The sequence below is a fragment of the Bolinopsis microptera genome, chromosome 13 (assembly GCF_026151205.1).
Source record: "Bolinopsis microptera isolate Bmic1 chromosome 13, MBARI_Bmic_1.0, whole genome shotgun sequence".
Taxonomy (NCBI): domain Eukaryota; kingdom Metazoa; phylum Ctenophora; class Tentaculata; order Lobata; family Bolinopsidae; genus Bolinopsis; species Bolinopsis microptera.
In genome coordinates this window covers 6071976-6096440 of record NC_087084.1, presented here as the reverse complement: position 1 = coordinate 6096440, position 24465 = coordinate 6071976, and the positions used below count along the sequence as shown (strand labels likewise).

Here is a 24465-nt window from a genome sequence, read left to right as displayed (position 1 = left end):
TGCTATGATTTCTCTTCGTTCGCACGTGTTTGAATAAATACAACGTTAAGACATATTAGTAGAATGGTTCATTATCGTTTTGCCATATTAATTGAAGCGTCGATTACGTTGACACAGCATTGCTGGTTCTTTTGTTGATTTATTTTTATCGTTGAATGAAATGAAATCATTGCAATAAAAAATCACAGCTATGCCGTCTGCATTAAGTTTAACGATAATGTTAGCGATTATGTCTAATCTACATATCATAATAACAGGTACGATAACACACTTTTGGCTTCCGGAATTACAACAGACTGAGATTATCCCCCAAATCAACAATTCAATCATTCAAGCTTTTTAAAATTCATTTCACAAATTGATAATTAGAAAATGTGTACAAACTACAAAGGCCGATTATTCAGATTATATCTATTCAGGTGTTTCTGGACACACGCCAAGATCACTAGAGGAGCAAGAGAACCCATGCGAGAAAGGATACGTAAAAAACGGCATCGAATGCATTAAAAACCCATGCAAGAAAGGATATGTAAAAAACGGCACCGAATCAGAATGCAGTATTTGCGACATCGGCTACCATATGAGCTTAGGAAAATGTGTCAATACAATTTGTTTCTTCATATTTATTTCAGTATGTGTGATAGTTGTGGCACTGCTGGTGATATCTGGTCTTATAATGCGGCATGAAAAGGAACAATGTCGATCAATCAGAAACAGATCAAATTCAAATCATTGAGAGCTCCAGACAATTGGCCTCCGACCCAAACCGCATAAGTTACGTTCTCGCACTTCTGAAGTACTAAGCAATGTTGAATCAACTCAGAGGGTTAAATGTTAACAGTCCTGTTTAATTTCATCTTATGAAAATTGAATAAACTTTTTACAGAAGAGACTTTTATAATACCTGAATTTTTGGCAATTCGGTAAACTGTCGATGGTCACATAACGTACGGTTAAGGCACGCGTTAAGTACGTGCGTTAACCGTGTGTTATGCGACCATCGAAAGATTACCGAATAGTCGAGTTTTTTTATAGGTTGATATAACTTTTTAAAAGTAATTAGTTTTAAACTAATTACAACACTACAAATCTATTGCATTTATTGAGTATTAATATTATGTAACGCGATGGAAATATTTTAAGCGGGTAGTATCCTGTCCAAACCCAGGATATATTACATGAAGACTTTGTTGTAACTTTGTATGAAAAGCATTAATATGAGTGTTTTTAAAACATTTTATTGAAATCTTTTAATTCAATCAATGACAGAAAAGATTCCATAATTATGTGAAAAATCCATAACAGCGGGAAAAAACCTTGTATGCAACCAAAAAATCTGAGGGTAGCATAGATAATAGATATCGAGTACAGGCATTGTCAGAATGGAAATATTAAATATAAGAATGATCAAATCTTGCAACTTCAAATATCAGAATCTGACACATCCACGGTGATCTCTGACCTAATAGTCTCACACACGTGTTGGAGGCACCCTTGCCAAGAATTATCTGAGGTGCCAAAGACCGTGTTGTTTTCTCTAGTGGAAGATTGCGACAATGCATATGCAATATGCACTAAAGCGTTATGTTATGGGGGGGGGGGGGGGGGGGGGGGCTGGGGGCTACAATATAATTGCTGAAGTGCCATATTACCAATACCACTGGTGAGTAGAAAATGGTTCACATTCGCACCATGTTTTCATTTAGTGTACCTTCCCAGTGATGTAGGATAGTTGAACATTGTCATATATCTTTACGTTAATGTTATGGTTGGGCTGTTTATAAGTTAGTTTGATAGATTTGTAATTAATGATGAACATTAAGTTTACCCTGTGGATGTATTGCGTCTGGTGCCCACTTAAAATGGTAGCAGATTTGGCCAGCTGTTTGTAAATGGGGCCTGATTGTTTTGACAAATGACAATAATTTACCGATTTACCGGGGGCTACAATATAATTGCTGAAGTGCCATATTACCAATACCACTGGTGAGTTATACACGCTTTTATTTCGTTGCTAATTTGTGCCTCTGTTATCAGCAGCGCTTATCATCTCAACAACTATCTCATACTCGCAGCTACAGCTTGTTTTACGGATACTATACACTGTGTATAACTGATCAACGATATGCCGACAGTAGCAGAACGTTTCAAATTTGACTTAGTAGAGACCGATGGACAAAAGTTCCTACTTGATACCGTGAAACAGTGTAAAGTCGATTGTGTTCAAGAACTAAATCATGAGAGCGTGAACAAAATTGGTAACAAGGGGGATTTAGCGGCAAAGTTTTTGCAAGCCATGCAGCTCATTGAGAGACAGCATAACATGATCATAAATCAGAGGGTACACGTTAGTCAGTATCAGTCTAGTATGATACAGCTGCAGGACCAAGTTATAAAACTACAGGAGCAACTATTATCTGCAAAAGAAGGACTTTCTAAGGCAATAGAGTTTAACGAACATCTCAAGACTGAGTTTTTTGAGGGTGTTCAGAAAGAAGTCAGTTCAGTTAAACAAAGTTTTAGCGATGTGGTGAAATCCGGTAGTATCGAGAACTCAGCTGCGATTTCTACAGAATCCATTAAATCAGTTGCCAAGCAAATTGCTTTGGAGGAGGAGTTGGGTAGGAACATCATGGTCTTTGGGCTATGCGAGGAGGTCAATGAGGAGATCAATACAAAAGTCGCTGAAGTATTGGAATCATTGGGAGAGAAACCCCGAGTTGAGGCTTGTAGAATCGGCAAGAAATCACCGTCAGCTGCAAGACCGGTTAAAGTTTCCTTTTCCAGTTCTTCGATTGTGCAACAAATACTGAAGAAGTCGAGTAAACTGTGTGGAACAGAGAGATTTAAGAGGGTGTTCCTAGCTCCAGATCGTACAGCAGAAGAGAGAGCTCAGCGTAAAGAACTTGTCCTAGAGCTAAAAAGAAGAGCTGGTATTGAGAAGGACAAAAAACTCTTCATTCGTGAAGGGAAGATTTGTAGCCTTGAGAGGCAAAAATGAGTTTCTAAATATTTTTCGTGTTGTGAGCAAATCAAAAAGTTTAGCTCTATGAGTATTTGTCTTCTGTGTGCTTAGTTTTTGTCGAAGGATCTAACCATTTTATTTCACTTATACAAAACTGTATAGTTTTCAAGGGGTTAATCTGGTTTTAGGCGAATCTTGTTCAGAGATCGCTGTTTCATTACTCTTAGTCAGCTGGTGCAGCCTTTATACATACTTTCATATGTATATTTACAATTTTAAATTGCTGTTCAATATCTATTTTTAGTAAACATTAACTGGGGTAGTAAAACCCAGTTCCCAATCAATCAGTAGAAAATGGTTCACATTCGCACCATGTTTTCATTTAGTGTACCTTCCCAGTGATGTAGGATAGTTGAACATTGTCATATATCTTTGCGTTAATGTTATGGTTGGGCTGTTTATAAGTTAGTTTGATAGATTTGTAATTAATGATGAACATTAAGTTTACCCTGTGGATGTATTGCGTCTGGTGCCCACTTAAAATGGTAGCAGATTTGGCCAGCTGTTTGTAAATGGGGCCTGATTGTTTTGACAAATGACAATAATTTACCGATCAGATGCAAAGATTTACTTTGGCAATGGAGTATTATATAATTACCTATAGTTTACTGAGACTAAATGAGCGACGTATCAAAAATGACAAGTCAGTGTTATGTTATAATCCTGAAGAATTGATTGTAATACAATATTACTACACGTACAATTTAGCTTCATTCAGTTAGCACGCTGGAAAATATCATCTCTGCGCATGATCACTGATAACAATACCCCAAAATTTCCAGATAACATTACCATGGCAACATTACCTGACTACTCTAACCATACCATATATGGAATACACAACCCCACAGAAAGGTACCTCTGGGCAGGATACCACACCCTCGTCCTCTTCTCCTCTCTCCTCGGAGACACTGCTATCCTGGTTGGGTCCATCAAGTTCAACGCGTTTAAGCTGCACAAGTTCCTGGTGGCAGTGATCCAGCATATAGCGGTCTGTGACCTCATCCTGTCTGTGGTGTACGTGTTCCCTAACTTACTGTCACTGGTTGCAGACTGTGAGATTATGTCTCACTTCATATGTGTTTCCAGGGTCTATGTTGTTTACGCTGCCTTTGGAAGCAGTGCTAATCTGGTGTGCCTGCTCACCTCTAGCAAGCTCCTGATCCTGGAGTACCCTCTACATACCAGGTATTTCACCAAGACAAGAGCAAACCTCGTGTGTGTTTTGATCTGGCTTGGGTCCCCCTGTCTCAATGTTGATAGTGGACAAGTCTGACGTACAGTACGACTACAGGATTTACAGCTGCGACTACAAGTTCACCGCAGAAATCTGGACCAAGTTCCTCCGCCGGATCCACTTCTTCTTCGCCATGTCAGCTAACATAATAGTACTCCTGACCACTATGCGGACACTGGTTCACCTAATCAGAGCAAGGAGAGCTTCACTACGGTCACATGGTCAGGTCAGATGGCAAGGGATGGTGACTGTCCTCGCCACTGCTATTGTCTACTTTCTCTCCAGTCTCCCCTATGGTGCTTACTCCGTTGCAGAGCGGTACTTCGTGAGAACTACCTTCCAGTTAGATCCTCTTACTTTTGCTCCCTACATGAGGGCTGCAAAGTACCTGCTCTTACTTAACGTCATGTCTAACTTCTACATATACAGCTTGACTGTGCCCAGTTTCAGAGGGTTTGTAGTAGAGTTGGTTGTGGGAGGGAGGCGGGTTCTGCAGAAGAGGCAGGTTGGTGCATCAGAGATTAGTAAGAGAACATTGGTGACTGATCAGAGCGAACAAATAACCGCATGCTAAGTTAAATATCAATATGAATGTCTTTGTTTCTTTCCCGGAGAAAGCATTGCAAAATGGAAAAATAATATTGTCTTTTTTTTGTCTAATTTTCAAATATTAAAGATGGAACTGGAACAAAAATCACAGATTTGACTGAAATTTTGTCTGGATACTTATTAATCTATGGATGGCATAGGAGTTAGGACACAATCGAGGTGTACTGGAAGTTTGACTTCGTTAAGAGAAAACATTCCAGAGAAAGTGTTTCTTCACAATTCTTGTATTCATAACTTCATAACAAAAACAACAAATAAAGGCGAAACTGTTGATTTCTATAAATATTTCGTTTGTTAGAAAACAATGGAAATACAGGTATTTCTTTTGTAAGCAAACAATGGAGAAGAAGTATCCATAATAAATTATCGAATTAGGTTACATAAAAGAGACTTTCATTGGAACTTATTGTGCTTTTGTTAGCGATAAATGACTGAGAACCAAAGGTCATTTAAACCGGCGTTCTTAGAGATTATTATAAATCATCATGTGCTATTCGTTACTTCTGTAGAATCCAAAGCCTTGATTATAGAGAGTGATAAATGATATTGGTGAATTTTCGTCAATTTATTTTCATCCCTAGTTTTACATGGTTGATATGCAACTTGCTTTAACGATTCTGCTAGTGGTCATCTTAAATCTACAAATCATAACAACAGGTACGAGTAGTGAGGCAAAAAAGAGGAATTTCAGTTTTAAAGCAAATAAATCTTCTGTAAAACGTTTCGATCTGTCTTGTTTTCCTGGTTTCAAATTAAAACTATATTTTAGTAAAAACCTATGCTTAATGAACCGTTGCTACTACTAGGTCGAAAGTACAATCTACGTCAGATAACCCTCTCCGTATATCCCTGTCCCGCATCAGAGCTTGCAGTTCCTCTTTAGAATTTATCCCAAACAGTAACACTAACATAGTAAAATAGATTTCTGCTTTATTTCGGTCTGCCTTACTGTGTTCTACCATGCACACTTGCACAGGTTCCCTTATGACTATATCAGTATATCAGTATATAACTGACCAGTAGCTCAGGATATCTAATGCAGTGTCCCACCATTTTCAATCTCCTGCTTCGTATCTTGTTCGACAACCTTGGTAGGTTGCCCTTCCTGTCCTTGAACTTCCTTGAGATGCCCAGCAACATAATTGTGTATACCCCGTCCTAATAGTTCTCCCGAAGCTTTGTCAGTCTCCAGGTTTCTGATCCATGAAGCAGTTCTGATTCGCATGCCGCAATGGACAATCTGATCTTGATATAAGCTTATTGGAAAGTTTGGATTTCCGGATAACACTCAGTCTATGTAAGTATGTAGGGCTGAGGGCACCCCATGCTTGTTCCTTCTTTATCCTCATGTTCTCCCTATCTATGCTCTCAATCCAAAAGCTTATATTAGTTATACGAAATCTTCCACATTTTGTATGGTTTTCCCGGTCAAATCGGAAGATGAAATGCTTATAACTGTTTTAATCATCCATTACAGGAGTTAGCAGAGAAACAGTAGCACCAACAGAGTCACAAAACATCTCTTGCAAGGAGGGACACGTACACAACGGAACCGACTGTGTCCGTGACACCGGATACACTTTCAATCTAGAAGAATGTTTCAAACTCAGTTTTATTACAATAGGGATGGTGATGGTGGCTTTAATTCTGGTCATCGGTGTTGTAATGTTTTCCTATCGCTCAGGAGTTGGGGAGTTCGGGAAGGGTTCAGAAGTTGAGGAGCCTGATTTGCCGATCATTCTGCCTGATCAAGTTACCATCTCCCTCCAAAATCACAACTAACGCTTTCATACTACTCAATAACGCTGCTTCAAGTGGAAATCTCAACATTGATTAGTAGATTAGTGAACATTTTGCAAAACTAATTGTACCCTACTATATCTATATATCTAGCTTCTGGTTGTGTAAGGTTAATGGTGGGTTTGGTAGGTGAACCACCTTTCTTCTGATACGTTTCATTTACTGTGATAAATCAGTAAGCTTTCGAAATCGACTTTTAAAAACTGGGGATCACTGGGTAGGAGGGGTTCTGGAAACATATTATTGATACGACAGTATTCCGTTTCAGAAGCTTCCAAATAATTGGTGTCAATTAATTTCAGATAAGGTGTCAAAAAATATTGACTGTGACATTTTATAAGGAGCTTCAGCTTGATTTGTGTTAATCTCCAATATGATTCGAAGTGTAATCTTAAATCTAAGGCCAATCTAAAATCTAAAGCCTTAATCAAAATTCTAAGAATGCTATAACGGGTGAATTTCCTTTTTATCGATCCTGCTAAAGATCGCGAGGTTCCAACTCCATTTGCGAGCTGAAATTGACCACAAAGAAGGGTCGGTTTTTGGTCAATTTTCAGTGTTTTTCCCCGTTCCCGGGGGGATTTCGTCAAGTTTAAAATATAGTATAAATATAATTATATTTGTATAAATTTGTTATATATAACAAATAATTTGAGGCTCTAAAGATGTAGTTTATTTACGAATGATTCAAGCCTAACATTGTGTGTTTCCCTTCATGTCCAAATGCAATATATATAAATATATGATAAAATTGAAAGTTGTGGCAAATCGGGATTTTCAGTAGATCGGTACGCGGTAAATCGGGGTTTAAAATGTTTTAACAACAAAGAGATAAAATTACTATTCATTACTCCGTTATTCATCAAACAAAGGGGCCGAAAGCTCTGTGCTGTTTACAATAATAGGTTAAACTATTGGACACTAGATAAAATATAATGTCATCAATAGAATGTCATTAAAACCAATTGTCGTAAGGATCCATTGTTATATATTCCGATGAAGGATTGCAAAAATTCGCCTTGACAGTTGACAGTAACCCGGTAACCTTTTCTATAAATGAAGGATTGCAAAACATCCTTGATAGTAACCTTTTTAAATGTTAGTGCAGTGCGTTGCTGAATCTTCCGTTGTTTTCCTTATACTTTTTCAATAAAAGATATCATTATTATGAAGCCTGGTTTAACGATACTTGTACTAGTGGGTATCATGAATATACAGAGCGTAACATCAGGTACGATTAGCGGTCATTCGCATATTGTTACGTAATTAGCTGAGGGGGGAGGGGGTTTCCAAATGATTACGCTAGTGTAATTTGGACACAATAGCTATGTGTAATACTGATTATGGAGGTGGGGGATACAAATTGGCCAAATAGTGATTACATAATATGTGAACGACCCCTCAACAGCAAAGTTCGAGATTGAAAATAAAGAATTTTAACTTTAACACAAATTAAGCATTGATTAAACATTCCGAATAATTCTGTTTTCCTGTTGTCAAAACAAATAAAGCTACCTTAGTTCCCAAAATTTGATGTGCCAAACATTTGGGCTCAATAAGTTTGTGTGCCAAATATTTGGGGGGACATTTGGCCTTGTTTATTTTCCATTAATCTAATTTGCAGCAGTTTTGAGAACTAAGGTATATCCATTTATAGGGGTATCGGAACGACATTCAGAGAAGGAAAAGATCTCATGTAAGAAAGTATACGTACCAAATCATTAAAACAATTATTGTGTACAAAGGATTCAAACTGTTCCCACTTCAGGAGTTTTAGCACAAAACAAAGGTTCATCAGAGGAGGAGGAAAGCTTAAAGAATCCGTGCAAGAAATTGAAGAAAGGATACGTACCGCACGGCACCGAGTGTATCTGTGACATTGGCTACCACCGGAGCTTAGGAAAATGTGTCAATACAATTTCTTTCCTTATATTTATTCTAGTTTGTGTGGTAGTGGTAGTATTACTGGTGTTATCCGGTGTCATCATGCACCTTGAGCGGGAGAGTTATTTAACTTATTTCGGGTGAATTGTTTAAATTGTTTAAATTGTTTTTGGATCTAAAGTTTCGTGGCACTAAGTGACTCAAATTGTTTTAGGCACATGATTGTAATTAACCAATCAGCTATGAACATTGAAAATGTACCGATCAAAAACGAGAATCATTGCCAGTGTCAAGAAACACTGATTGTGATATACATTATCGAACTTCAGTTAAATATTATTATATTAGTATATTGTAACGAACTTTGAGCAGAGTGATGGAATTTGATCTATCATTTACGTAATATTTACGTAACATAACTTATTTTTTAGTGAATGAATACTTATGTGATATGTTTTCAGTAATCTCTCTCTAAAGGTTTAAACATCCGCATTTAACTTGTCCATTAGAAATATGAAAAATGTTTATTACTTTATTAGAAAACAATGAGGGTGAAAAGAATGTGCTGAAGTTTATAATAGTCTAAAATATTGTAAACAAAAATAATGTGTAAATAGTACGTCATTGAAATACATTTTTGACAGTTCGAACGCGCGCTTGTGAAATGTGAATTTGAGTATGGTGTACAGTGTACCAGTACAGTGTAGCTCTTATTAACCCCTATAAAAGCCCAGATTTATTTCTGATCTATAGAGCTTGAAAATAACCAAAATAACAACCTTGTTATAAGCTCATTTTGGTGACTGTTCCTAAGATCTACCCTATTTCTAGGTCAAATAAATTCTATCCATCGATCACATCCCTAATTAATCGTTACTAATGAACAGATTCTGTGGTATTAATGAGGACCGATTTTCTAGAAGTTATTAAGGGTGTGATCGTCGTGTCGACCACACCTACGAATAGTGGCGAGTGATGCGAAATTTTCAAAATGCGCGTGGAAACTTGATCCTGAATACCTGCTCGCGTCCAGAGGTGGTTACCCTCTTACAAAGGTGTAACTCTGTTAACATGTTTATGTTAACTTGCAGCTGTGCATGTTGATAAGTGATTATGAAAGCCTATTCATATTGTTTGCTGCATTTAAATTATCTCAAGATTTATCCGTGAAAGTTCGTCCAAATTAAGTCCGTTAAGGTAGCATTTGTAAGGTAGAAAGAATGCACTGCTTCGCCTTCAGTAGAATCAATGGGCATGATTTCATGGCTTTTGTTCACCAATTTGTTCAGTGCTGGATTTTAACAAAGAGGAATATCTTTATACTACATCAAACAAGCGAAACACCCGGCTGACAAAGTTTCATGGTATAATACCAACCATTGGTGCTTTGTATTGATTGGTTTTGTTCAAATTCGTGTGCAGTTATGCAACCTTCTTTAACGATACTACTAGTGGTAATCTTAAATCTACAGGTGATAAGAACAGGTACGTTTCACAATCATAACTGACTCCTGAGGTCAAAATAACATGAGTTTTACGCAACATGCTTAAACTAAATTGCAGTGAGTAGATTTCATGGACCTGTTCATTGTTTGATTGTGGGACAAATATTGTAGTGAATATCTCAGGTGTTTTAGGACAAGAACAAAGTTTAATGGAGACGCAAAAGATCTCTTGCAAGAAAGGACAAGTACAAAACGGCACTGCTTGTATATGTGACACTGGCTTCCATCTAAACTTGGGACAATGTATCGATACAATTTACTTCACGTGTTCCATTTCAGTAGGGGTGGTGTTGGTGGCTTTTATTCTGGTTTCCAGTGTTTTCATGTACCGTGAAGGGACAATTTTAGATACAACAGAATCTAATCAAATCCAAGTCATGATTCAGTCCCCATGCAAGTTACCACCTCCCTCCAAAGTCACAACTTACGCTCTCGCGTTACTTAGTAATGCTGTTTCAAGTGGAAATCTTAACATTGATAAATGAATATTTTACAAAACAATGTGTGGCCTGCTTGGGTGAAGTGGTCTGTAGATCTGTACGTTGGTGATAATGAGAACTATTTTTTAATGATCCGTACTGTGATAAACCAACCAGTTGCTGACATTGACCAATCATATCCGGGAGTAGCTGGTTTGTGACTGTGTGTTTACTGCCAAGAAACATTTTGGTAATTCCTTCCAAATATTAGTTTAAAGCATATCATATTTCAACAGGATTTAAAATTATCCACCATTTTGCAAAACTTACTTTCTTCTAAAGTATGAATTTTGTTAAGAACATGGAAATTCGACAGTTCTTTTGAATAGAATTTGCTAACATGCATACCTCTTCGATGCTTTTAGGTTTTTAACTTAGCCGATACTGTGGATGCCAATAGCTACTTGTGTGAAATGTAACGTATGTTGTAGATATTTATATTAGTAGTTAAGTGGGGTATGTTGATGATATATTAAATGTAACGTATGTTGTAGATATTAGTTGTGAGGCATGTTGAGGATATATCAAATGTTAAACATTTTCATTTATCTATGTTTTCTTTTCATGTTTATGATTGATTCATATTATAGCGAAGAGGATTTTAAATAAAGATTTATAGCATCGTTGATATAAATGGTTCAAAACATTATTTTCTACTTTATATATTTAACACCTAGAAAAAAAAACATTTTTAACTTCTTTAAACCATTAAAGAACGACAGATCAAACCAGTCATAAAATAATATTACTGTATCTTGGTACTTTCCTTCCTTGATCCAAGACCTTCATAACCTAAGTCTGACACGTTCAGGAAGGAAAACAAGAAATTTAATTTTAGCACATTTTGCAGAATCAACAAATTTATTTAACGATGAAAATATGATGCTTATGTGGTTTATGACGTCATTGACTTCTAATTGGGTGGTGAAATGATGGAGTAGTTCGCTGTCTCCTGATTGAAATACTGATAGTTGGATAATATCCGGATATTAGACATACGTGACAAACTCATTATTAGAATACAATGGCTGCATAATAGTGTAAAATATTGTAAACAAAATTAAAGTATAAATAGCATGTCCATACAACCAATTGTTGATAGGTCGACACTCTACACGACCATTGTTATTTTATTTCAACCGAGGATTGCCCAATAGTTTTGATATTTTGGTCGTGGCCTTTTCCATCAGTCCAACATTGTTGAATCTTTCGTAGATTAAACTTCATCATTGCATTAAAAAAATCGCAGTTATGCAGCCTTCTCTAACGATTCTACTAGTGGTCATCTTAAATCTACAAATCATAACAACAGGTATGTTCCACAATCATAACTGAGTCTTGAGGTCAAAAGAACATGAGTTTTACACAACATGCTTAAACTAAATTGCTGTGAGTAGATTTCATGGACCTGTTCATTGTTTGATTGAGGGACAAATATTATAGTGAATAATTATCTACTCCATATGTTTTAGGACAAGAGCTGAGTTCAGTTGAGACGCAAAAGATCTCTTGCAAGAAAGGACAAGTACTCAACGGAACCAACTGTATCTGCGAGACTGGCTTCCATCTGAGTTTGGGAAAATGTATCAATACAGTTTACTTCTCCTGTTTCATCATAGTAGGGGCGATGGTGGTGGCTTTTATTCTGGTCTCGAGCGTTGTAATGTACCGTGAAGGGAAACATGTCAACACAACTGAATCCAATCAAATTCAAATAATGCGGAGATTCAGCCATTTCCAAAATTCTGGTCGTGCAAGTGACGATGAACTTGCAGATACAGCCCCATGCAAGTTACTGCCTCCCTCAAAAATCACTACTAATGCTCTCGCCCTACTCGGTAACGCTGTTTCAACTTAAAACCTTAATATTTAATTCAAAAATGAACATTTTGCAAAACAATGTGTGGCCCATTTGGGGCAAATGGTATATATATCTGAAACTTACTTTCTTCAAAAGGATTATCCATTTTGAAAAGAACATGAGTAAGAAATGTACAGTTCTCTTGAATAGAAACTAGCTTTTTAATTCTCATTCTAGCCGATACTTTGGCTACTTGTATCTTTGTGTGGACTGTGAAGAATGCTCTTAATTGTATGTTGTGGATATATTAAAATGTGTATTATTGATGCTGTCTAATATGACCCCCATAACAGTGGAGTTCCCACCTACGAGTGGTGGCTGAAAGGTGGTGCGCCTGAGAGGTGGCGCGGTGTATGCAGAGTATGATAATGTCAGCCGTGCCGCAAGGCTGACATTACGTTTGAATTATTGCGTCCGCGGCAAGGCTGACATTATCATACTCTGCATACACCGCGCCACCTCTCAGGCGCGCCACCTCTCAGCCACCACTCGTAGGTGGGAACTCCACTGTTACACAAGCCTGACACTTCCTTTCTAAATCCCAGAACAGTATAGTTGTGGTGTATGCGGTGCACACGAAAGCGAATAGCAATACTGCCCCGTAAACTACCAGTTCATCTGCAGTATGCACAAATTATCCTAAATTGCTTTTCTTTGTAAAGATTTCCAGTATTAATGATCATGTTATTTGAAAATTCAATTAATTATTATATATATAAATCAAGTGTTACATTTCAGCCATGATGCAAAATTACAGTGACATATTTTGATATATTAATTGATAAATCAAAATGGTACTGCAACATAATAGTTGCTTAATGTGTGGCCGAATGACAACTATCTAAACAAAAAAAATAAACTTGATTATATAATAATTAATTCGGCTGAACTAACACATAGCAAGAGCCACATTAACGTTGGGGCCGTCAAAACTGAAAGTTCAACCGTTGTTCAACTGATAACTATGTTTTAATGACAAATCGTCCGTTCTTTATTAGACAACAATGGAAGAAGCACAATTTAAATTGGTAGCAGTTGGTAGCAGTCTAAATAAATAGCTTTTCATTAAAAACAATAGTTGGCAGGTCCAGGACAGTACTAATGTCATTTTATTTCAACCGAGGATTTCCCTAAAGCTTTGATAATTTGATCGTGGCTTTATCCATCATCGTTGAATATTTTGTCGAGTTATTTCCACCATTACAATATAAAACATGAGAGTTATGCAACCTTCTTCAACGATACTACTAGTGGTAATCTTAAATCTACAGGTGATAAGAACAGGTACGTTTCACAATCAAAACCTAGTCCTGAGGTCACAAGGACATGAGTTCCATACAACATATTTGAACTTTATTGCAGCGACTGATCGATTGAAAGCCCCTTGTAAGGAGAGTGTCTTTAATGGACTAATTTATTGTATACATCATAATCAGTTTAAAAAATAAAAACCTCCATGGGCACTGCTAAAAACAATAGCTTTTATGAACTTGTTGATTGTACGACAAATATTGTAGTGAATACTCACATATGTCAGGGGTATCCGGACAAACAGTTAGTTCATCAGATAACATCACCATGGTAACACCAGATGAGCAAGACATATCTTGCAAGAAAGGACAAGTACACAACGGAACCAACTGTATCTGCGAGACTGGCTTCCATCTGAGCTTGGGACAATGTATCAATACAGTTTACTTCTCCTGTTTCATCATAGTAGGGGCGGTGACGGTGGCTTTTATTTTGGTCTCCAGTGTTTTCATGTACAGAGAAGGGAGACATGTAGATACGAAAGAATCTAATCAAATTGAGATTATGAGCCAGTTTCAGAGTTCTTGTCGTATCAGAAATGAGGATCCCGAATTGCCGACCAAGGCACGATTTAACGCGGAAGGATCGAGTTCCGCTCTCCTGCTACTTAATAATGCCGTTTCCAGCGGGAACCTTAAACTTGATAAGAGAACATTTCTGTAGTTCTGGATTGTGGTGGTTTGGCGAAACACATTTGATTTTCTGACATGTTATACTGTGGTAAAAAACAATTGACCAATGAAAACTGAGAATCACTGTTAGAGTGTTAGCTCAGTTGACTGTCGGGAAATATTGTGTAATTGTTCTGTTAGTGTTGTTTGATTGACAATGCGGACACAACTTATGTGTTGCATAGTACAGAGTACCAAAAATAATGACAGCTTACACCATTGCACATTGAATACAATTATTCGATTAAAACGCATTGTCAAATCAACAGAGCCTTTATTCGTTGGACTGTCATGTGATGACTGGGTAAACACGGGTATTAAAACCTGCTTCCTTCACAAGGATAATGTGTACTGTCCTGTATACTGTTCACTGGAAACTGTGCAGTGCACATGTGCTGTCGTACCAGGAGTTATCTTTATTTGTACACTGTTCACTGCACACTGTTCAGTGCATATGTGCTGTCGTACTGGATACTGTTCAGTGCATATGTGCTGTCGTACCAGGATCAGGAGTTATCTTTATTTGTATACTGTTTACTGGACACTGTTCAGTGCATATGTGCTCTCGTACTGGACACTGTTCAGTGCACATGTGCTGTCGTACTGGACACTGTTCAGTGCATATGTGCTGTCGTACTGGACACTGTTCAGTGCACATGTGCTGTCGTACTGGACACTGTTCAGTGCATATGTGCTGTCGTACTGGACACTGTTCAGTGCATATGTGCTGTCGTACTGGACACTGTTCAGTGCATATGTGCTGTCGTACTGGACACTGTTCAGTGCATATGTGCTGTCGTACTGGACACTGTTCAGTGCATATGTGCTGTCGTACTGGACACTGTTCAGTGCTCATGTGTATTACATTAATGTACCATTATCTTTATTTGTTGGTGCTTTTAGTGAGTTACACTGTGGTTCTGGTAAAGTTACACTGTAAGAAGAGACACATTAGCAGGCTTGTCTTACATTACCTAATTAAATGATTAACCACACTTAGAGGTTTTGTATTTATTTTGACCTTGACATACTAGTGTCTTGTATTAGATTATTTAATCGCATCATTTAATTTAAAGCTGACTGATATCTTGACCCGGTACCCGGAAGTTCAGTATTATTGACTGCTTCGTTGATTTGTTTTATCATTGTAGTGAATATCACTTTTTCTTCAGCAAGTTCAGTATCATTGACTGCTTCGTTGATTTGTTTTATCATTGTAGTGAATATCACTTTTTCTTCAACAAGTTCAGTATCATTGACTGCTTCGTTGATTTGTTTTATCATTGTAGTGAATATCACTTTTTCTTCAGCAAATTCAGTATCATTGACTGCTTCGTTGATTTGTTTTATCATTGTAGTAAATATCACTTTTTCTTCAGCAAGTTCAGTATTTTTGTTTTTGTTGTTTTAATCGTTGCAAAAAACATCAAAGTCATGCAGTCTGCTGTCACGATACTAATAGTGGTAATTATCTATCTACAGATCATAACAACAGGTATGATTATTGATTAATAAAGGGTCGCTAATTGAACATGAGGATTTTAAACTTTGAAACAAAGCCTTCCCTGCAGAACATCCCGAACAATCTTTTTTGTTGCCTAAACAGAGTCAAGTTGCAGTTATCAACTTTACCAAATAATTCATCATTAGAACAATTATTGTTTACAAAGGATTAAAACTGTTTCCACTCAGGAGTTTTAGGTTCATCAGAGGAAGAAGAATTAGAAGATAATCCATGCAAGAAACTTAAAGGATACATAAAAAACGGCACTGAATGCATTAAAAATCCATGCAAGAAAGGATACGTAAAAAACGAATACGTAAAAAATGGATACGTAAAAAACGGCACTGACTCAGGATGCAGCATCTGTGACACCGGCTATCACCGGAGCTTAGGAAAATGTGTCAATACAATCTGTTTCATTATATTCATTTTAGTTTGTGTGGTAGTGGTAGCATTGCTTCTACTTTCTGGTCTTATAATGCATTTAGAACGGGGGAAATGTCGATCAATCAAAAATCGATCAAATTCGAAATGTTGAAGAGGTTCTGTTACTTTCAGATTTCTTGTGTTTCAAGATAGAGGACCAAACAAGCTACAATTTACCACCTAAAAAAGATATATATTGGTTTAGGTGCGAACCTTAACTGTGATTAGTAAACATTTTGGGAAGGTTATTTGGCATACTATAAGTATAACATGCCCTATAGATCCAGGGATACTGGAGTAAACTACTATTAAGCTATAGTAAAGTATAAACTAGGTGGTGAACCAAATAGTTTCTGGCACATGGCTGCGATCAACGAATCAGTTTCCGTCACGGACAACACGGACAAGCACTGTTAGACATCAAGAAACATTGAATAAACTTCAATTTAAGCTTTATTACTTAATGTTTATATATTGGATGGGGGATTTTAACCCCGTTTAAACTCATAAATCAAAATGTATCGTTGTTTTTGGGGAAGATTTTACATTATATTTTCACTATTAAATGCATTTGTACAATCTTAGACACAATAACTGAGTCTTAAATGACTTAATTGTTAATAGTTCTGACCCTTATAAACACAATTCATCCTAAATTATTTGAAAACTTATCAACCTAGTTTATATTCTAGGCTTGTGAGCCATCATTCAGCTCGCTTACCTTCACCAGAAGTATTGGTGAAATAATAACTAAATAAAATACTCAGAGACAAAGGTCCGAAGAGTCTGAATCAATTCGTCATGGTCTCCTCAATTCTACGATAAGAAACTGTGTTAAAGCACCTACCAGTTTGCATTAATTGAAAATAACATATTGTGTAATCATGACCACCACTTCCCAGTTAGTGAGCTGAGAGGGGATAAAGTTTTGCTTCTTGAGAAAGGTGTGTAAATAGAGAAGAGGAGATGGCAGACCACTATCCGTCTCTGGGTCACATGTTTTTCAATGAAACTGTCTGATGGCGAGGGCTTCTGCATACAAGTGATATGTCAACTGCATTAAAAAAACTCCATACTGCCATGGGAAGTTCTGGGAACATGATCTTAAGATCTAATCCACTTACCCCAAAACAACTATTCAGCCCTGAAAACACCTTAACACCCGCACTACTTGTACTTGTACTTGATTAGGTCTCCTCAATCATTCGAGTGGCCTGCACCAATGAACTCCCGTTTGTGACGTATCATCTCCCTCCAAAGTTTGCGGTCACTAGCCATCTCGCTCGCTCCTTCTAGGTCTATGTCAGTGTTTCCTGTAAACGCTGCAGCATCTTCCAGCAAACATTTCCTCCAGTTCTTTCTTGGACGGCCCCTAGATCTTCTCCCATGGGCAGGGGTCCAGTTAAGCAGGTACTTAGGAAGCCTAGTGTCTGGCATTCTGGTGACATGGCCAAACCAACGCAGGCGGTTTGCTCCTATGTACGTCTCTACTGGATTTATCTTTGCACGCTCCAGCACTTCAGTGTTTCTAACCCGATCAAGCCATCTTATCCTAAGTATTCTCCCCAAGCAACGCTGATGGAACACCTCAAAGCGATGTAGCTGCTTTTTTGTTGTGTTCCAAACCTCACTACCATATAACAATATTGTCAAAACCGCTGCCTTATAAATCCTGATCTTTGTATAAGACTGGATGTTGCGGTTTTTCCATATATTACTCAGTTGATTGAAGGCTCCGGAAGCTTTCTGAATCCTAGCTGACAGCTCACGGTCGATAGTACCGTCGCTGGAAATAATTGTACCTAAGTACGTAAAGTCACTAACTTGCTGCACTGGCGTGTCTTCAACAGTGATGTTCACTGTGGCTTCTTTCGTGTATGGCCGTTGAGAGGTTGCTTAACCAATGACCATAGCCTCAGTCTTTTTACCATTGATTCTAAGACCTCCCTGGGCACCATACATACACAAAAGGTCAGTTGTTTCTTGAAGACCTTCCTCGCTGTTATCCAGTACAGCCATGTCATCTGCATAATCTGTATCTAACACAGTGATATCACCAACAAGCGGACTGATAGATCTTTGAAGAACCGCTCCGTGGGACACCACTTTGTTGCTTTCTGTTCTCTCAGCAGCCACATTGAGGCAGACATTAAAAAGTGGGGGACCCTGAATGTCTCCTTGGCCACTGCCTGAACTTACTTCAAACCATTCTGATAGTTCACGATTGTGTCTAACAGCACTAACAGTTCCATTAAAGAATGCCTGTATTATTCGAATGTATTTACATGGCAGGCCATAATGACTGAAAGCTTTCCAAATATAATTCCTGTCGATGGAATCAAAAGCTGCTTTGAAGTCCACAAAATTTACATACAGGGGGAGATTATATTCAATGCAGTTATGTATAATAGTGCGGAGTGAATAAATCTGATCAATGCATGATCTGTTCTTTCTAAACCCACACTGATTGTCTCGTAGCAAACTTTCTAAACCGTCACTCATGCGTTGTAATATGATGATTTGATACAGTTTAGATGCTGTAGATCTTAGAGTGATCCCCCTATTATTGGAGCAATGAGAGGTATCACCCTTCTTTGGTACAATTATCACGATGCCTTTCAACCAGTCGTCAGGCACTGCTTCTGAATTCCAAACTTTAGAGAACAATTTCTCCATCCTATCCACAAGACCACTTGCCCCATACTTTAACTGCTCATTAGAGATTTCGTCAATCCCAGCACTTTTGTGGTTCTTCAATTTTTTGAGACAGTTTAAAATCTCAAGTCTAGTGGGGGGACCATCACCATCACCAAGATAGGGAAAGCATGGAACCACTTCAAGTTGGTCCAGGTCAGACATATCCGCATTCGTGGGAGGAGGGTTTAATAGCTCCGAAAAATGTTCTCCCCATCTCTCTCTCTGAGCAGAGGGATCAGCAATCAACTTCCCGGATTTGTCTCTAACAGCAGTTGATTTTCGATTCTTCTTACCGGACAGTGTTTTTATCCGTTGCCAGACTTCCCTTTGCCGGCCATGGACAGCAGCTGTTTCCAGATCTGCTGCAACTCTAAGAGCCCAATTCTCGTCGTCTTTCCTGCAGCTCTTTTTGACAAGTTTGTTGGCCCGAGAATACTCACTCCTATTGTTGTTGTCACTAGGCGCCATCTGTTTAATCTTACTGCGTTCTGCAATAAGGCTTTTTGTCTCCTGAGACAAATGCTGTTGCCTTCTGCGCCGGGGGCGCTCACCCAGTACCTCCATAGACACTTCTTTAATAGTATCCTTAACTAATGTCCATTCTCCATCAAGATTCTCCTCCATTGGTAGGCAGCTAAAACGATTTTGAAGAGCAATGCAGTACTCTTCAACCTTGGACTGATCTCTAAGATTCTCAATTGCTGGAGATATCCTACGAGAGGCGTTCATTTTTTGAACTGCCATAAGTTTGACTCTAAATTGACCCCGTACCAAATAATGATCGGAGCCACCCGCTACTTCCTCAAAACAACTATTCAGCCTCTATTCTCTTGATATCTGTATATATCTACTAACTAAGTCCTAAAAACGACCAACTCTAATCTTATTGTCAGCACCCTGTTAATCAGAAAAACAACCCATTAGTATAGCCTTGCAAACATCCACTACTACTAGAAGCACCCAAACACTGATACTGATATCAACCAATTACCACAAGCTAAGGAAGCAAGAACAACTCATGATGAGACCTGCCAGCAGCGAACTACAACTACTCCTAAAAACCATCCAGTGCAGCAGCGAACTACAACTACTCCTAAAAACCATCTAGTGCAGCAGCGAACTACAACTACTCCTAAAAACCATCCAGTGAAGCAGCGAACTACAACTACTCCCGAAAACATCCAGTGCAGCAGCGAACTACAACTACTCCTAAAAACTATCCGTGCAGCAGCGAACTACAACTACTCCTAAAAACTATCAGTGCAGCAGCGAACTACAACTACTCCTTAAAACATCCAGTGCAGCAGCGAACTACAACTACTCCTAAAAACCATCTAATGCAGCAGCGAACTACAACTACTCCTAAAAACTATCAGTGCAGCAGCGAACTACTACTACTCCTAAAAACCATCCAGTGCAGCAGCGAACTACAACTACTCCTTAACAACATCCAGTGCAGTAGCGAACTACAACTACTCCTAAAAACCATCCAGTGCAGCAGCGAACTACAACTACTCCTAAAAACCATCCAGTGCAGCAGCGAACTACAAGTACAACTACTCCTAAAAACTATCAGTGCAGCAGCGAACTACAACTACTCCTAAAAACCATCTAGTGCAGCAGCGAACTACAACTACTCCTAAAAACCATCCAGTTCAGCAGCGAACTACAACTACTCCTAAAAACTATCAGTTCCCAGTCCTCTCAAATTTTCCTTCTCCTAAAAACAACCACATTCCAGTCCTACAGTCATCAATTACCATGAGTTCGATCACGATTCACGCGGCTGCTTTTTCGATGAGCAGGTATATGTTTGTGGTTTAGTAGTGTTGGGACCGTTGCCGATTTTCTGATTTTCCTCGCGCGCGCAGGAAGGGACATGTGGCAAGAATAATGTTTTTAATTTTATCTTAAACCTAATTGATTTCTATTTTAACGTTAATTATTAAATGCACACGTTACAAACTAATCTGCTTCGGAAAATTTCTCTTTTGTCTCAAACTTTTCAGCCAAAGCTAGTTTAACTTCAATTAAAATCTCCGACAATTATTACATGACTAAATGTGACGTGCGCAAATAGGTATGCAATACTTGTTGATCACAAGTCGTTTTCGTTTTATTAAGTTTTGGTTTTATTATTATTAAGAAGTTTATGCTAATCTACTGTTTAATTTCTAAGAAAAATATTTTTTAGTAACGATCGATTCCAGATCACGTGTAAAAAAAGAGCAGCGGTCCCAAAATAAATTCTAAAATATATCCTTGTGGCACAGCAATATCTAAATAAAATCCATGTCTCTTAGTTCACCTTTACTTTAAAGGCGTTCTACGGACACTGCGCGCATATAAGCATATATATTAGACATATTGTAAGCCATATCTAGGCCAAATGTCAGCCATCCTTTATAATTGCCTATTATACCATATTAGACAGTGTATATATAGTTATATATAATGTCTTGCTTGTAGTTGGTCTGGTCTCCTGAAGTTTATAGCATGTAATACGCCGCACTCTCAATTACCTGCTCGTGATAGCTAATGTTAACGTTGTTAATGATGATATCCGTATTTTGTTCTACCCGTTTGTGTGTGTCTACAAAGTCTCGATAGCTCTGTGATTTTGGAGTCCTGCTACAGCGAAATGGCTCCCATGACACTAGATATAAAATAGAATATAATTCAATTCAATCTCATTGTAAAAACAAAATGCTTATAGTTTTGTTGGATTACTACAAAGTGTAAGCGCACAATGTTAAACAGTCAAGGCACGTACTGCAGTACTAGTGCTATACTTAAAACCTGTTATCAAAACCGGAGCTCCCTTTGCGAGGGTAATGTTGTTAACAGTGTGAAAGTGTATGCTATTATAGCACACTTTTATATCCTATACTCTGGGGTGTTAATCGATGGGGTGTCATTCACAACTTTACATTGTCCGTATGTGCTTGTACTGAATAGCTTCGCTGTGGTTAGTTCTGTCATGGCTTGTAGCCAGTAACCACACTGTGGTTAGTTCTGTTCTGGCTTGTACTGAATAGCTTCGCTGTTGTTAGTTCTGTTCTGACTTGTAGCAAGTAACAACACTGTTGTTAGTTCTGTTCTGGCTTGTAGCCAGTAACAACACTGTTGTTAGTTCTGTTCTGGCTTGTAGCCAGTAACCACACTGTGGTTAGTTCTGTTCTGGCTTGTAGCCAGTAACCACACTGTGGTTAGTTCTGTTCTGGCTTGTACTGAAAAGCTTCGCTGTGGTTAGTTCTGTTCTAGCTTGTAGCCAGTAATCACACTATGCTATGGTTAGTTCTGTTCTGGCTTGTAGTCAGTAACTACACTGTGGTTAGTTCTGTTATGGCTTGTAGCAAGTAACCACACTGGTTAGTTCTGTTATGGCTTGTAGCAAGTAACCACACTGTGGTTAGTTCTGTTCTGGCTTCTAGCCAGTAACTATACCGTGATTGTTGGAATGAAAGTCATATTATATTATACAAAGATATATTAAATAGAAAGAAACTTGTTGGATTATTTGCCAATAGGAGTGTTGATTGTGAGAATGTTCATCAGTAAGTAAGTAGGTACAGCCTTGCTGAATTCCTTGTTGTTTTGTTTTAATCGTTACAAATACATCGCAGCTATGAAGACTGCTTTAACGATACTAATAGTGGTGATCATAAATCTACAGATCCTAACCATAGGTACGATTAATTTAATTTCAAATCTGGAATTTTAGCTTGAAACTTGAAGCAAATTATTCCTCTGAACTGAAACTAGTAATGTTATAAAGTTAATTTAAATAATAGTCTGCCCCAATCATGCTCATCACCAGCTCAACAAACCCAGTCATCTAGGCCATCTGATTGTAAAACCTTCTAAGAGGATAATTCTACATTAATTATACATCTTGAATTGTCAGGCAACTCGGTGTAAATTATAGTACAGTAACCTTGTAAATTACTGGTGTAAGCCAATGTTATATACTGTACAGTACGCTGTTGAACGACGAAACCTGAGAGCACCTAAAGGCTACAAATTTAGCGAATCTTTCGGCATAGTTGTGGTGTTTTTTGCCCCCAAATCTGCCGCACATAAAACAGTTTTAGGCAGGTGCGGAATCGCACTATTTACATAATATCACCGCACCTTATACAATCTACATGGTAACTCTGTTAGAAAATGAGTAGAAAAGATATAAACCATATTAAATAAATATTCACTTTATCAGGAGTTTACGGACAAGAGGAAAGTTCACCAGAGGAGGAGAAGGACCAATGTAAGAAAGGATACGTTGCGAAGGGTGCTGATTGTGTGTGCGACGACGGATACCATCTGAGCTTGGGAACATGTGTCAAGACAATAGCCTTCTTCATATTCGTTTCGGTGTGTGTGATAGTTGTGGCACTGCTGGTGATCTCTGGTCTTATAATGCATCACGAGAGGAAGAGAGGTGGAATTGAGAATCTTATGCCACCAAATTGACCGGTTAAAACGGAGAATCGCTGTCTAGTGTGAGGAAATATGAGCTGAAGGTGGATGGTGAGATTAACAGTTAAGGTTTACTACAAGTGATGAAAGATATGGATAGTATTGTAGGAGACATTTGTCGTGGTATGCTGGAATCAGTGATGTTAGTGATATCTTCTAATTTGGATAGTGATAAGTGAGTAAGGAAATGCTCTGTCCGTGGCTGAAAACTAGTGTTTGTGATCTTGAAGCTGAATCTTGTACAATTCCTCTTAAGAAGGGTGCATGTGTTGATGAGATGACAACTCAAAAACTATCTGATTAAAAACACTCAATAATCTGCAGGGAAAGATAAGATAAGAGAAACAAATGTTGCATAATGTTGAAGTCATTAAGGAGCACTATCAAAACTCAAATACCTCAAATACCTCACATACGTATACCTCAAATACCCCACATGATACGTATACCTCAAATACCTCAAATACCTCACATACGTATACCTCAAATACCTCACATACGTATATATAACTTAAATACCTCAATATACAAGGTTTTAGTTCGAAACATTTTGTATCTGTTTCTTTGAAATGTTGACGGTTAATATTGCTGATACTGCTATGAATCAAAGCATTTCGAAGAGTTTTCGATAAAACATCATAATATCTTATCGAACTTCAGGTTAAGATAAATACATTATTAATATTGACAATTGCTTTAGTTTAATTGCTATAGTATGAAACTTGAAGTAGAACTTGCCATTTGAACTTTGTTTCATTTGTTCTATATTATTAATATTGTGTACATATTACATTTTAATAAATGAAGGGATCTTGGGATGGATTTTTATATTGAATATAAGTAATACATGCGTGATATAACTATATAACGTATTTTTACTTCTTAGAGAATAAATGTGTAAGTTCGAAATATATGAGTAAAGTTTCTTGAAAAGCTCGGCATTTCACTGGTCGATCATAGATCATAGATAGCTAACTAAA

The 24465-nt window shown here is 37.8% G+C and overlaps 1 protein-coding gene and 1 long non-coding RNA gene across 3 annotated transcripts in view; one reads left to right on the top strand and one right to left on the bottom strand.

Annotated features, from left to right (window-relative positions):
• The window catches only part of LOC134824892 (uncharacterized), a 90509-nt gene that overhangs the window by 2304 nt on the left and 63740 nt on the right, over positions 1-24465 (bottom strand). The gene's annotated exons all lie outside the window — the stretch shown is intronic.
• Positions 7309-23914, top strand: LOC134825077 (uncharacterized). The gene is made up of 3 exons (XR_010161484.1): positions 7309-7327; positions 22636-22698; positions 23226-23914. It is a non-coding gene; the product is annotated as an uncharacterized LOC134825077 (long non-coding RNA).